Source organism: Coptis chinensis, chromosome 1 (genome assembly GCF_015680905.1).
Source record: "Coptis chinensis isolate HL-2020 chromosome 1, ASM1568090v1, whole genome shotgun sequence".
In the NCBI taxonomy this organism is placed as follows: domain Eukaryota; kingdom Viridiplantae; phylum Streptophyta; class Magnoliopsida; order Ranunculales; family Ranunculaceae; genus Coptis; species Coptis chinensis.
In genome coordinates, this window is record NC_141456.1 from 63,414,311 (window position 1) to 63,429,227 (window position 14,917).

The following is a 14,917-nucleotide window of genomic DNA, read 5'->3' on the forward strand; positions in this document are numbered from 1 at the left end:
ACAAAGGCCTGGACATGCTCAACCGGAAGGTCCATATTAAGAGAATGCCAATAGTTATCAAATTCTTCCTCCGTCACATCTTTATAAATATCTTTTAATGTGTCATCATTATATTCATCTTCAGATGGATCAGTGGGAGGTTCCTCGGAGACATCTATCGAATTTGAGTGGTCATCCAAAACATGTCCTAAAGAGTCGTCTTCAAGAATTTCCTCATCCAGGTAGAGTGTGGAGTCAACATAATGGTTAATGGGAGGGTCATGGGAAGGTAATGATTCATGAAATTCAGGGTAGGTCTTAACTAGGTCGAATGGTGTGGTTATAGGAATAGGTTGTTCTAGTTGTGTGTTGATCTCTGGCAAGGTTGAAAATTCTTTGTTAAGCGAGGAGATCATGGAAATCATCTGGGCTATGTTTTGAAGCATAGTTAGGTTCTGAAGCATAGTTTGGAAAATTTGGTTTGGGAAGGGTGGCGAACTAGATGGGTGGGTGATTTCTGGCATGGTGGAAATGTCTTGTTGGTATGGTGTTTGATAGTCATAATTATTGGCGTTTGAGTGACTCTGGTTGATCTCGTATTGTGATGGGATAGGTTGAGGTTGAATAAATATGGGACATGAATGGGCAGTGTGGTCTGGATCTGAACAAATTGTGCACGGAAAAGTGTTTGGTTCGTTATACACACTCATTACAGAACTAGAATTATACGACACTGGTTGACTCCTTGTATAGTTTGGATGACTAGAAAACTCTTGATTGCTTGGGTCACTATAAAAATTTGAAAATTGAGGTTCATAATTATTATTATATCCTATAGTAGGCTCAAACTTTTGATATGATGGGCAATGAGAAACCCAATGGTAAGGACTACCACAACATGAACATGGTGAAGGGTTTGCATAATAATCATATGATTGTTGGTCTACATATTGATATGCCATATTGGTTTTACAAATATATTATAGGACAATTAATATGCAACCAAAACTCTAACTATAAATTTCTAGTTAGGCATGTACGTTGATGTTTACGATAAACAAGCCTGATTATACTAGAATTGAAACTCCTCTGACAGAAGAGGCGAGGACTGGAAGAAGGAGTACCTGAATGCCTCCTTTCTATCGCTGCATGAATAGCGCCTTGTATACCTTAATCTCGGTATTGAAGAAGTTAGAAACACCGAATAACTTGAAGAAATGGAAGTTTGACCTGACTGCGAAAATCGCCGCTCGGAGGAAGAGGGAGAGGTGCTCAGAATTTGCTTGTGAAGGGCTTAGGTCGCGCTCTTTCCTGAGGCAATTTTCAGTGAGTTGAGCGCGGGGGGTGCTCAGAATTTGCCTGTGAAGGGCGCGGGTCGCGCTCAGGTGGAACTTGAGTTGCAGTGTTTTGAGCGCAGGTTGCGCTCAAACTTTGCCTTGTATGAGCACGGGTCACGCTCTCCAAAAAAATTGGAATTTGTAAAATAGGTTTCTAAGATGTCCAGTAAGTATCCTGTAAAATTTCAAAACAATCCGAGCTATGAATGTCCTTCTACTGCCCTGCAAAATTTGCGAAACAGTTTTCGGACACAATACAAACAACCAAATGGTTAACCAATCAAAACAGAGCCAAAAATCGCCAAACTTTTACTGGAGACTTTTGACAGATCATGCGTGTTTCTCTAAAAAGTTTAGAGAAATTGGAGTTCTACAAATCCTCCTTATTGGCTATTGTTACAGAAATTAAGTGTTGCAAAACTGCAGAAACACACTGGAAGCACTCCACTAGTTAGGAGGTCAAAACAAATAAAAAACTCATCAAATTTTTACTGCAAACTCCTGACTTAGGATAGATACTCCTGCAAAAAGTTTAGAATTTTTGGAACTGCCTAAGTAACCTTACTCGTCTGGTTTTCAAGAACTTACGGTTTGAAAACTGAAATGCAGCACTATAAAGATCGTATTTGTTCACAAGGTAAAACAATTAGGAAAATTCTGAAAATATTCCAGTAAATCAATAATACCTTAGATATTATGCCTGAAATGTTTTAGAATTTTCGAAAATTTATAAATACCTTTACCTCAGTATTCCTCACTGTGATTCCGCAATCTTAAGGGAGCGCGGGACCGCTTTGTGCAAGGCAAAAGGGAGGGCGGATTAAAACAATGAATTTCAAGCATGAACAGTAATGAAAATATGAGAAACAAGAAAGAAAAATTAAAAGGGTGGGTGGGTAGAGAATGGGGGATTACCCTTTGGATTCAAGCAATTGAATTCTTGTCCTGAAAGAGTTTAAGATGGCAGCGGCGCCATTTGATAACCCGTAAAACTCAATTAGATTTACTCTAACCTTTTTCTTACGGTATCAATTATTTATTTTCTACTCTCACATATAGATTTATGCAATATATAGAGTACGGAATCGTTCCACTCCTAAACTACCAAGACATAAAGAAATTAATTAATCAACACAAGGGAACAATGGAGAGAGTAATATTTATAGAGGTGAATTTATACTATGAAACTAAATATATGAATTTAATTTATACTAATTTAACTAAGCAATTGAATATGAATTGAATAAAATATAGAGAAGAATATGGAGAAGAGATTAGGGGGATTTGATTTCACATAAGTAAATTCATAATATGTTAGTGTAGATTATTGCAATCATAACCAATTAAGATTAATTGTGATCCCTAATTATTCATGACAATCTCTGCCAAATAATAATTAGCATGTGAGGAAGTTCAACCCATTCTCATGGCGAATCAACTAACCTACTAGAGTGAACTCTTAAATGCAATAATTCTAACTAACGCATCAAGTCTTCATCCAAGCTTCATCAAACCCCTCTAATGGAGGTTTAGCCTAGAGTCATCAAACTATCATTTCTAATTGAAATTAAACAAGACATAATATTAAATATTGTAAATTTACTATATCGATCTAAACAAGAATTTGAAACTAAATTACCACTAAGAAATGATCCTAATTTATGAATTTAACAATACTAAAACTAATAAGAATTTAATCACTAAGCTAATTGGAATTAAAAATTAATACTTTATTGTAAAACTAAAATTGATTCTCAAATAATAATCTACTTGTTCTAACACTAATTAATTGAATGTAAAAACTAGATTAATCTATATAAACTAATTCAATGAATTAAAACTAATTCTATATTACAAAAACTAAATTTTATGAACTAGAACTAGGTTTAGATCTAGATAGCTTAAGAGCTAACCTTTTGTCTCTTGATATAGAAGAGCTAGATCCCCAAATTCGTGCATGGGCTGAGGAGTCATGTTTTGGGCCGAAAAATCGAGCCCAAAACCTAATTTGTTGAATCCAAGACTTCCCATTCTGGCCGTGTTACTGTAGTACGCGTTTTCACCAAGTTATACTACTCTGATCGAGTCAATGTTTAGATCATTGGAAAGAGCTTTCTGAGCCAGTCATTTTGATATAAAATGGGCCCAAATCCGAGGTCTAAGTAAAAAAATATGGCTTTTTGAAGTTCTGTTGACTTTTCTTCAGCTTTCTAATCCGGTTTGACTTTCACTTAATAGCTTTGGTTTGGGCTTTTTAAGGGCTTTTTCTCCATAAAACTTGGGCTTTCTTCATAGAACTTTCATAGCAATCCCTTTAGCGCCTTTTAGCGCCTAATTAGTAACGAATTTTCATTTATTCAACTCCGAAGCCTGGAATACTCAAAAGCACGTAATTAGTGATAAACCTATATTATTAATCACATAATTGGTCTAACAGCAATATTGTTAAAGGGTTAAAACTACAGTTTTGGGCTTTTATCAAGAAGCGATGGATGGAAGGACAGGTGGACAACTGTGATGGGAGAGAAGGAGTATAAAATGAACAGTGATGGAGAGAGAGATGGAGGAGGCCATTTGAGAGAGGAGGCGGTGAGAGTAGAGAGAAAAAGCTTGTATAACTGTATTTTAGATACAACATTTGGCGCCATCTGTTGGGAATGAGATCTGAACATTACTAAATATGGCAATGAAAGCAAAAAGAGGTGTAGGATGACCGAGGAAGGTGGCGGTCGTAGAGGAGGAGGCGGAGTCGATAGGGGATGATGGGGGAGATCAAGGAGTAGAAGAGATGGCCGCATTGTCATCAGAAAAAACGAGACAGTTAAGGGAGGAAGTAGCGAGGTTGAGGGAAGAGAATGAGGGGTTGCGGAGGGAGAAGGAGACCATACAGGAATCAAAAAGGGAGGTGTCAGAGACGGTGAGAGAGGGGGAGGGGAGACCCAACGTGGGGGAGAATGGGGTGCCGGGACTCACTAGGGAGCAAGTGAAGGAGATGATCGCCAACGATTTGAAAGCGATCTTGGAGCAAGTGAAAGGCACAGGTGGTATTGCGAACCAAGTAGTGGTGGGATTGAACCGCAACCCGTTGGCGGATGCAATTTGGAGGGCAGAGGTCCCAATGCGGTTCAACCAGCCTAGATTTGAGCGGTATGATGGGACAGGAGACCTGGTAGACCACATCCACCACTTCCAGCAGCAGATGCCACTATGGCAGGAACCCAGATACGACAGACTGTGGTGCATGATGTTTCCGGCAAGCTTAAAAAGGGGAGCCTCGGACTGGTATTATAGGCTGCCCTCGAAGAGTATAAACAACTTCCTTGAGTTAGAACAAGCCTTCGTGGACCACTTTATACATCAGAAAAGGCGAGTGGTGGACATAGTGGCCCTATTCAACGTGAGGCAGAGGACTGCGGAGTCAGTGAGAGAATTCTTATGCAGATTCAAGGTAGAAACACTAAAAATGGAGAACTTGGACGAAAGGACTGCGGTGATTGCCTTTGAGAGGGGGCTGTGACCGGGAACTAGGGTACTGATAAGAGCCCAAAACTGTAGTTTTAACCCCTTAATAATCATACTGTTAGACCAATTATGTGAATAATAAGTAAGAGTTAATACTGATTACGTATTTTTATGCATTTCAGGCTTCAAAGTCCATTATGTGCGGAATCGTGCCACTTTAGCGAGATAAAGGAGCAATGATCGCCAGAACTTCGAATGCCATATCTTTGGACTCGGACCTCGAATTGGGCCTACCTTATGTCAAAACGACCGCTCGGAAAGAGCTTTCCAATGGTCTAAGCCTTGACCCAATCAAAGGAGCAGAAGTGGACGAAAATTCTGTTGAAACGAACTGCAGCTGAAGAGGCCTTTTTGGACCGAAAGAATTGGGTTTTGGCCGATTCTCGCCCAAAACATGGCTCCAAGCCCATGCACGATTTTTGGATCTGGATGTATAAAAACAAAAGCTTCATTCTTTGTTAATGGTAGCTAGTTAGACCTAAATTAATATATAGAATTCTAGATCTAGTTTTATTAATAGATTAAGTTTTAGTTCCATTTCAATTCCTGTTTTAGATTAAATCTTTGAATGATTGTTCTTGATTGATTAGATTAATAAAATAGTTAGTTGTCAATTTCGAATTTCGTCATTTCCATTCTAGATCTAAATTAAATTCTTGTTATTATTCCATTCCAGCCATTAAATTAAATTCATTATTGTTGTTAATTAAGTAAATCTCAATTTCTTACATTATGTTTAGTTTAGATTCAATGGGAAATGTTAGTTTGATGACTCAAGGCTAAACCTCCATTAGAGGGGTTGATGAAGCCTTGATGAAAACTTAGTGGTTAGTATAGAATTGGTAGTAGAATCTATTCCACTCTAGAAGGTCGTGTTTAAATATGAGAATGGGTGGACGACCTCACATGCTAGTTAGTATCCGGTAGGAATGCCATGAACACTAGGGATTAGACTTCGAAATTCTTGCCGGCGAAAAACGTAAGAATCGAGATACGACAATCTATACTAGGTTATTAAGTTGGATTCGAGGTGGATTTAATTCCCCTCTATTTCTTTATCTAGAGTCAAACAATCGTATTTCCGTAGCTTCGCATATTTTATCTTGTTATTTATTATATCTAGTTATTTAAAATAACGCGTCTTGTTAGCATAACATTTAAGTAAAAGCTCTCATTAGATTTAAGACTGATTTCTTAGACTTAGGAAACAATCCATGCTAGGGTACTAGGAGTGGAACGAACTTCCTACTCCACTTAGTGCAATTCGCATCGAGAGTAGAAGCTTTGATAATAGACACGAAAATAGTTTTAGTTTACTTACATTGTGAATTCATCGCTCATTTAGGTAGGTAGACTATTCATTTTACTTTTATCAAATGGCCATTTGCCATCTTAGTTACACTTTAGCATTGTTTTCATAGTAGAAGTAGTCAATTTTAAGTCCCATTAAACCCACCCACCCTTGTTTGTTTCATCGCGTGGTTGCCCATTTCAGCGTGACAAATTCGAGAAAATACAATTGAGGCCCAGCATACTTCAGGAGAGCGACCAGCAGCTAAGTTCTTGGAATTTTGTTTACCGAAGGCCACCGCCCATACCAAAAGCGACCACCAGCGCTCAAACACCGGAACTTCGACTTCCCACCGAAATCGACCACCTAAAAACAACGTAATCTGAAAATTACTTTCGGAGCTCGAAGCCTTCTATCTTGGCCTTGGCCATACCAAAGGTTAAAATTCCCGGATTTTCACAGTCTTGATTCAAACTTTGATCTTTCATATTTTTCGGTGTTCTAATATACACTGAACACGCGCATACAAGACGCTATTCATAAGCATAAAGCAAGGGCGCTATCGGTATTCCTTTCTTCCATACCTCGCATTTCCGTTAGAGGTTTTCTACTAGTATATCGAATTGTTTGGAGTGTTGCATGTTTAGTTAAGCTCAACTTAGTCTTGCATGAGATTAAGGTCTGGTCGAACAAAACAAACAAACGTAATTACACGGCAACAAACAAGTCTATCTAGTACACCACCCACGACACCTCTAACTACTATCACACACACCATACGACATAATGGTGAAGAAAGAGAGACTCCTCTCTCCGACTTTTTTACAAAGCCTTGGCGATAGCCCTAAATCGTGCATCGTTCTAGCGGACCCGGTTAGGGGATTTTGAATCCCCAAACATATTTAATTTGTTACCCGCTTTTCATGGGTTAGACCATGAAAAACCTTATCGGCATTACGCGTAGGATTGAACAAGTCCTTACAACATTCCATCATCCTACGGTAGGTGCGGAACAAATTAAACCGAGGGTATTCCCTTTCACATTAGCCGATAAAGGCGGCTTTGTTAACTGCCCAAGCCTAATTCTGTGGACTCGTGGGCTAAATTTGTTCAAATTGTTTATGGAACATTTTTACCCACCCCTAAAGACGGATGAGATGCTTTCCAAGATTCATTTTTCCCCCGAATCCTCATGAATCATTTTCGAGGCATGGAATCGTTTCACCGATCTCCTTATAGAGTGTCCACATCATAACTTAGCTAAAGACACGCGTTAGTTCGTGCCTTTTCAAAGGTCTTCTACACCACCATAAAGAAGTCCTTAACATAATGAATGGGGTAGTTTCCTAAGTAAAGGAGCCTCGAGGCTTATAAATTTTAGAAGACCAAACTAAACGGAATAATAATTGGGGGTAGTGATGATATCCCCGCCGGCTAGTTCTTCTTCAACAAGAAAAGCCACGGTATGTTTGAGAAGAAAACCGATCCGTAACTTAAAAATCTAATCGAATCTCTAACTAAAAAGTAGAGGCTATTTCTGCTCAACAAAAGCCTATCCCCGTCATGAATGTAAACTCCAACCCATGTAATTTCTGTTTGAGTCCGAGCACCACGACGATTATTGTCCTCTAGCTTATGAACAACAACCACGAAACAAGATAATGTTTACTCTATTAATAACTATCCTATTCCTAACGCCCTTGGAGACAACATCCCAACTTCACTTGGAGAAATAATCAACAAGTAACACCTCCGTGGTACAATAATCAAAACGTTAGGCAAGCAAACAATTATAACCAAGCTCCACCTAGGCAAGGACAAGGACAAGGTCAAGGAATTATAATAATTATAACAACCAAGCGCAAACCACGACAAGGTCAAGCACAAGGTCAGAATAATTATAATAATTATAATACCAATAGAGGTATCGTTAGGTTAATAATAATAACTATCACAACCCACCCATAAATAATCAACGAGAGATAGTTCCAATCCACACCACCCGGACTACTACACCTACACAACCGGATCGTATCGATCGACGCTTTATACAAGTTACCCAACAACTTTTCCGCACAATGACTCAATCAAACCAACAGATTTTACAATCCATAAATCGGGGGCATACAACGGTTAGCCCAAGCGAAAAGCCCAACCAAAAAGGCGTGTTTCGGGACAAGCAATACCAAACCCTAAAACAAAAACACACGGCTTTGAGGTAAACGGTAATTCTAGTACGGAAACTACAATAGTAGGTGACCTAAATGCCATCACCACTCTCCGCTCGGAAGAGTGGTTGATAACAAAGTAACTATGCCTATAGTTACCCCATCGATATTCCTACCGGATATCGAACTAGATACCAAATAGAAACCCAAGAACCTACCACTGTAGAGGTCCCAGTTAAACCACAACCTAAGAAACAGAAAGCCAAGGTTACACTTCAAGTCGAGCCATACACTAAATATAGAGCGAAACCACCGTTCCCTAAAAAATTAGCCATGCTAACCAGGGATACAAACTTTGAGGAAATTAGGAACGTTTTCAAGAATCTAACGATAAACCTTCCTTTTCTCGAAGCTATTAAAAAGCTACCTAACCACGCTAAGTTTCTTAAGGAGTTGTGCACTACTAGGCGTAAGACCAATATACCTAAAGACGCCTTTTTAACTAAACAGTTCCCAACGTTATCCGAAAACAATGGAATTGTTAAGTACAAGGACCCTGGTCGTCCTACTGTAAAATGCACCTTAGGAGATTCCCACCGCGGCGACGCCTTTATTAGACACTGGGGCGAAGTGTTAACTTACTCCCCGTATTACTTGTATAAACAAATAGGTCTACGAAATGCAACCTACAAAAATAACGTTGCAATTAGCGGACCGAGTCAATTAAGTATCCTAAAGGTGTAGTGGAAAACGTGCTTGTTAAGGTTCGAGATTTCTACTATCCCGCTGATTTTGTTATCCTCGATACGTAAGTCGCTAATGACTCATCCGATCATTTTTAGGGCGCCCGCTTCTTGGCAACCGCCAATGCGCTTATAAATTGTCGCGATGGAAAGATGTCCTTATCTTTTGGCCATCTCATGCATGCGAGGTAAATGTTTTAAAATGATGAAACAGATTACCCGATTAGATGCGTAGATGGGGAGGTTAGCATGATCGAGAGTTTAGCTCAAGATTATTTTAACAACCACGCGTTTCACGAAAAGCAATATGTACAAATTCCTTTCTTTTGGACCTTCTGATTTTGTAAATGACTCCTACTTAGAGGAAGTCAACACCATCCCGAGTCCACACCAATTGTAGACCGTCGGTTGCTCCATATATATCGATTCACGAAGACTTGCTACCTAAGCAAGTCTTCATTACGCAAGATAAGGACACTTATGAAACATCAACGGACATTCCGTCCACACCGGAGTTAAAATATATTCAACTTGATCCGGATGGTAGTCACCCGATAATTATATCTTCTCTGTTAACTAAGGATGAAGAGACATGTTTAATAAGGGTGATTAGGGAACATCGGTCTGCGATTGGTTGGTCCCTAGCCGATATTAAGGGAATTGACCCCAATGTTTGCACTCATCGTATCCATTTGGAGGATAACGCGAAGACTTCTCGCGAACCTCAGCGTCGTTTGAACCCCGCCATGAAAGAGGTGGTTAGGGAAGAAGTCTTGCGATTACTCGATCTTGGGTATTATATACCCAATCTCCGATGGCGAATGGGTAAGTCCCATTCATGTAGTTCCTAAGAAATCGGGGAGTTACCATGGTGCGTAACGGGAAGGGTGACTATGTTGTCACTCATGGTCCTATGAAATGGAGAATCAGTATTGATTCTGAGATGTTTAAATGCTATGACACGAAAGGATCACTTTCCTTTACCATTTATAGATCGGATGCTAGAACGTCTAGTCGGGTCATGCCTTTTATTGTTTTCTGGATGGCTACTCTGGCTATTTTCAGATTATTATTGATATTGATGACCAAGAAAAGACAACCTTCACATGTCCCTTCTGAACATATGCCTATAAACGAATGCCTTTTGGCCTTTGTAATGCCCCCAGTACCTTCCAAATATGTATGCTTCATATATTTAGTGACATGGTAGAGGCTTTATGGAAGTGTTCATGGATGATTTTTCTATCTATGGAGACTCCTTTCTGAGAATGTTTGTCTAACCTGTCTAAGGTCTTGACACGGTGTGAAGAAAAGAGCCTCTCGTTTTAAATTGGGAAAAGTGTCATTTCATGGTCAAAAGGGGCATAGTACTAGGTCATATTGTATCTAGTGATGGCATCGAAGTAGATAAAGCCAAACTAGATAAGATAGCGACCTACCTAAACCACGGACTGTCCGGTGAGATTAGAACCTTTCTAGGCCATGAAGGGTTTTATAGGCGTTTCATTAAAGATTTTTCGAAAATAGCTAGGCCTTTAACTAACTTCGCTTTTGAAGGATGCAATCTTTGATTTTAATTTTAATCGTAAACAGGCTTTTGAAACCTTAAAAGCCATAACCACTCGCACCTATTATACAGCCTCTGATTGGTCTAAACCTTTCAACTCATGTGTGATGCTAGTGACTATGCAGTTGGTGTTGTCTTGGGACGAAAACTAGATAATAAGTCCACCTGTTATTTATTATGCTAGTAAAACATTAAACGACGCTCAACGGAATTATATAACTACTGAAAAAGAATTCTTAGTTGTCATTTATGCTTTAGATAAATTTAGTCCTTATTTGGTTGGTTCTAAAACTTTAGTTTACACGGACCATGCAGACCTTAGGTACCTTCTTGCAAAGAAGGATGCTAGCAGATTAATCCGATGGATTCTTCTCCGCAAGAGTTCACATTAGAAATAAAGGACAAAAGAGGGTCGAAAACGTGGTTGCCGACCACTTATCTAGACTTTACAAATGGCGATAGTAGTGATTCGAGTCCATACCGGATTCTTTTCCCGATGAGCATCGTATGCTATTTTTCATCACCATGGTATCGGGACATCGTTAAACTATTTAGCGGCTGATGTTATGCCTTATAATTGGACAAGAAATGAACGTAAAGAAGTTCTTGGCGAGTCAAGATATACTTCTTGGGATGAGCCCTACCTTTTTAAGTATTGTGCGGATCAGATTATTAAACGTTGCATTCCCGGTGGGAATATAATGAAGTTCTATCGTTACGCCATGACAAAGAGTGTGGCCACTTTAGCGGAATGAAAACAGCCGCTAAAGTTCTTCAATGGGATTTTATTGGCCTACCCTTTTAAGGATGCCCAAGTGCATTGCAAGACGTGTATTCGTTGCCAACAACTTGGGCGAATCACGAAGCGTAATATGATGCCATTAAATCCAATCTTGATAGTAGAAATTTTTGATGTTTGGGGTATTGATTTCATGGGCCCTTTCCCTGTTTCCCACGGTTATATTTATATTCTAGTTGCCGTGGATTACGTGTCTAAATGGATAGAGGCCCTAGTTTGCCGTAGCAATGACCATAAGACCGTGGTATTTTTTATTAAAGAATATATTTTCTGTCGGTTTGGCATTCCTAAAGCCATCATTAGTGATGGTGGAACACATTTTTGCAACAGAGTTGTTGCATCCCTAGTGAAAAAGTATGGAGTTACACACAAAGTAGCAACTCCTTATCATCCACAAACTAGCGGACAAGTAGAAGTTTCTAATAGGGAAATCAAAAAGATTTTAGAAACAACAATAAACCCTGATAGGAAAGACTGGTCGAAGCGTCTATCGGATGCCTTATGGGCATATAGAACTGCTTTCAAAACTCCTATAGGTATGTCTCCCTTTAGACTTGTATTTGGGAAACCATGTCATTTGCCCGTTGAATTAGAGCACCGTGCTCTGTGGGCTATAAAAAGCCTTAACTACAATATTGATGAGGCGGGTGTCAAACGCAAGTTACAATTAAATGAGCTTGAAGAAATCCGTGGCGATTCTTACGATCTCATGAAGGATTATAAAGCTAACATGAAACGTGTTCATGATAAGCATATCTTCGCAAAAAGTTTGTGGTCGGACAAAAGGTTTTGCTTTACAACTCCCGTCTACATATTTTCCCAGGGAAACTAAAAACCCGTTGGTCTGGTCCTTTTCTAGTTACTGAAGTCACCCCTTACGGGGCAATTACCTTGGTAAATCCCAAGGACAACAGTACCTTTCAAGTTAACGGTCAACGGTTAAAACATTTTCACGAACTTCTGTCCCCTGATATAGAGGAAGTCCTTTTATAGGACCCTATATATGAGGAATGACCCTTGTCATTGGTGTACTTCCTTTCACTTCCATTTAATGGTAAGTGCACCATTAAGGTAACCGGGCCCTCCCTATGGAGTGTGTGTGATAAGAGCCCAAAACTGTAGTTTTAACCCCTTAATAATCATACTGTTAGACCAATTATGTGAATAATAAGTAAGAGTTAATACTGATTACGTGTTTTTATGCATTTCAGGCTTCAAAGTCCATTATGTGCAGAAATGTGCCACTTTAGCGAGATAAAGGAGCAAAAGTCAGCAGAACTTCCGAATGCCATATCTTTGGACTCAGACCTTGGAATTGGGCTTACCTTATGTCAAAACGACCGGCTCGGAAAGAGCTTTGCAATGGTCCAAGCCTTGACCCAATCAGAGGAGCAGAAGTGGACGAAAAGTCTGTTGAAGCCAACTGCAGCTGAAGAGGCCTTTTTGGACTGAAAGAATTGGGTTTTGGGCCTGATTCTCTGGCCCAAAACATGGCTCCAAGCCCATGCACGATTTTGGATCTGGATGTATAAAACAAAAGCTTGACTTCGGTGTTAATGGCAGTCAATGGCAGTTAGGTTAGGTAGATAGCTTAGAATAGAAAGTAGCCATTAAAATAGCTTCTAGATCTAGATTTAATTATTTTATTTAATTAGTTTCAAATCCTTTATTAGATTAAACCTTTGGATCTTGTTCTTCATTTGATTAGATCAATAAAGTAGTATTTTTTTTATCAATTTCGATTTTGTCATTTCCATTTCTAGATCTAATTTCAATTCTTGTTCTTATTTCATTTTAGTCATTAATTTAGATTTCATTATTGTTTAAATTAGTAAATTTTAATGCTTTATATTATGTTTAGATTTAATTTAAATGGAAATGATTGCGGAATGATTCAAGGCTAAATCTCCATTAGAGGGGGTTGAGAAGCCTTGATGAAAGCTTGATTCCGTTTATCGTAGAGTCGTCGTAATTTCTATTCCACGCCGAAATAATTAGTTCACCATGAGAATGGGTTTAATTGTTCACATGCTAGTTATTAATTGGTAGAAATGCCATGTGTAATTAGGGATTAGGAAGAACCGCGCTTGTTCTCGCGTGAGCGATTCAATTCGGATTATTACCGATGGACTCGTCGTTAGTGGATTAAGTTGAGTTAAGGTGGAATCAATCCCCCTCTAACTCCTTATCATAGAATCACCGTAGCATTCCCATAGTTGTCTGATAATCGACTAGTTGCATCTTGTGGGTAGTTGCACCATAGTTTAGTTGCCCCTTCGTAAAGCTCTCATTGACTTTAAGTAGAGTATTGAGACTAGAAAACAAGCATACGGAAGGACTAAGAGTGGAACGAACTTCCTACTCCACTTTATCTCATAGGATCGAGAGTAGAAAACTTTGATAAACGCTCTAACAAAAGATAGTTTAGTTTACTTACGTTTTGAATTCATCGCTCATTTCGTAGGTAGACTATACTTTTGACATTTATCAAATGGCGCCGCTGCCATCTTAGTTCACTTTCGTATTGTTTTCATAGTGTTAGTACTGTTTTTAAAGTCCCATTTCACCCACCCACCCTTGTTTGAATCATACTGTGGCTGTCCATTTTAGGGTTGAAAAATTCCGAGCAAAATTTACACCGGCCACTTCTCCTTCATGAGCGACCAGCCCCATGTGGAGCGCGACCCGCCCTAAAAACACTGTAAATTGAAAATACCTCGAAAGCCTTGGCCTACTATGCGTGTTAAATTTTTCGGATTTCGGCGGTTTTGATTGAACTTTGATCTTTCATATTTTTCAGTGTTCTAACCTGCTATATACAACGAACAAAGCGTAAACAAGGCGCTTTTATAAGCGAAAGGGGCCTTGTCAGGTATTCCTTTCTTCCAAACCTCGCATCTCCGTTAGAGGTTTTATACTAGTATATCGAAATTGTTTGGAGTGTTGCATGTTTAGTTAAGCTCGACTTAGTCTTGCATGAGATTAAGGTCTGGTAGAACAAAAACACCTAACGTAAATACACAACAACACCAACAAACAAATCTATCTAGTATACCACACACTACACCTCTAGCTACTATTTTACACACACCACCTGATATAATGGGGGAAGAAAGAGAGACTCCTCTCTCGGACTTCTACAAAGCCTTGAGCGATAGCCCCAAATCTTGCATCGTTCTAGCAGACCCAGCGGGGGATTTCAGAATCCCTCCAAATATTTTTAATTTGTTACCCGTTTTTCATGGTTTAGACCATGAAAAACCTTATCAGCACATGCGTAGGATTGAACAAGTCTTAACAACATTCCACCATCCTACGGTTGGTACGGAACAAATTAAATTAAGGGTATTCCCTTTCACCTTAGCTGATAAGGCGGCGTCTTGGTTAACTGCCCAAGCGCCTAATTCTGTGGACTCGTGGGCTAAACTTGTTCAGCTGTTTATGGAACATTTTTACCCACCCCTAAAGACGGATGAGATGCTTTCCAAGATTCATTTCTTTCGACAAAATC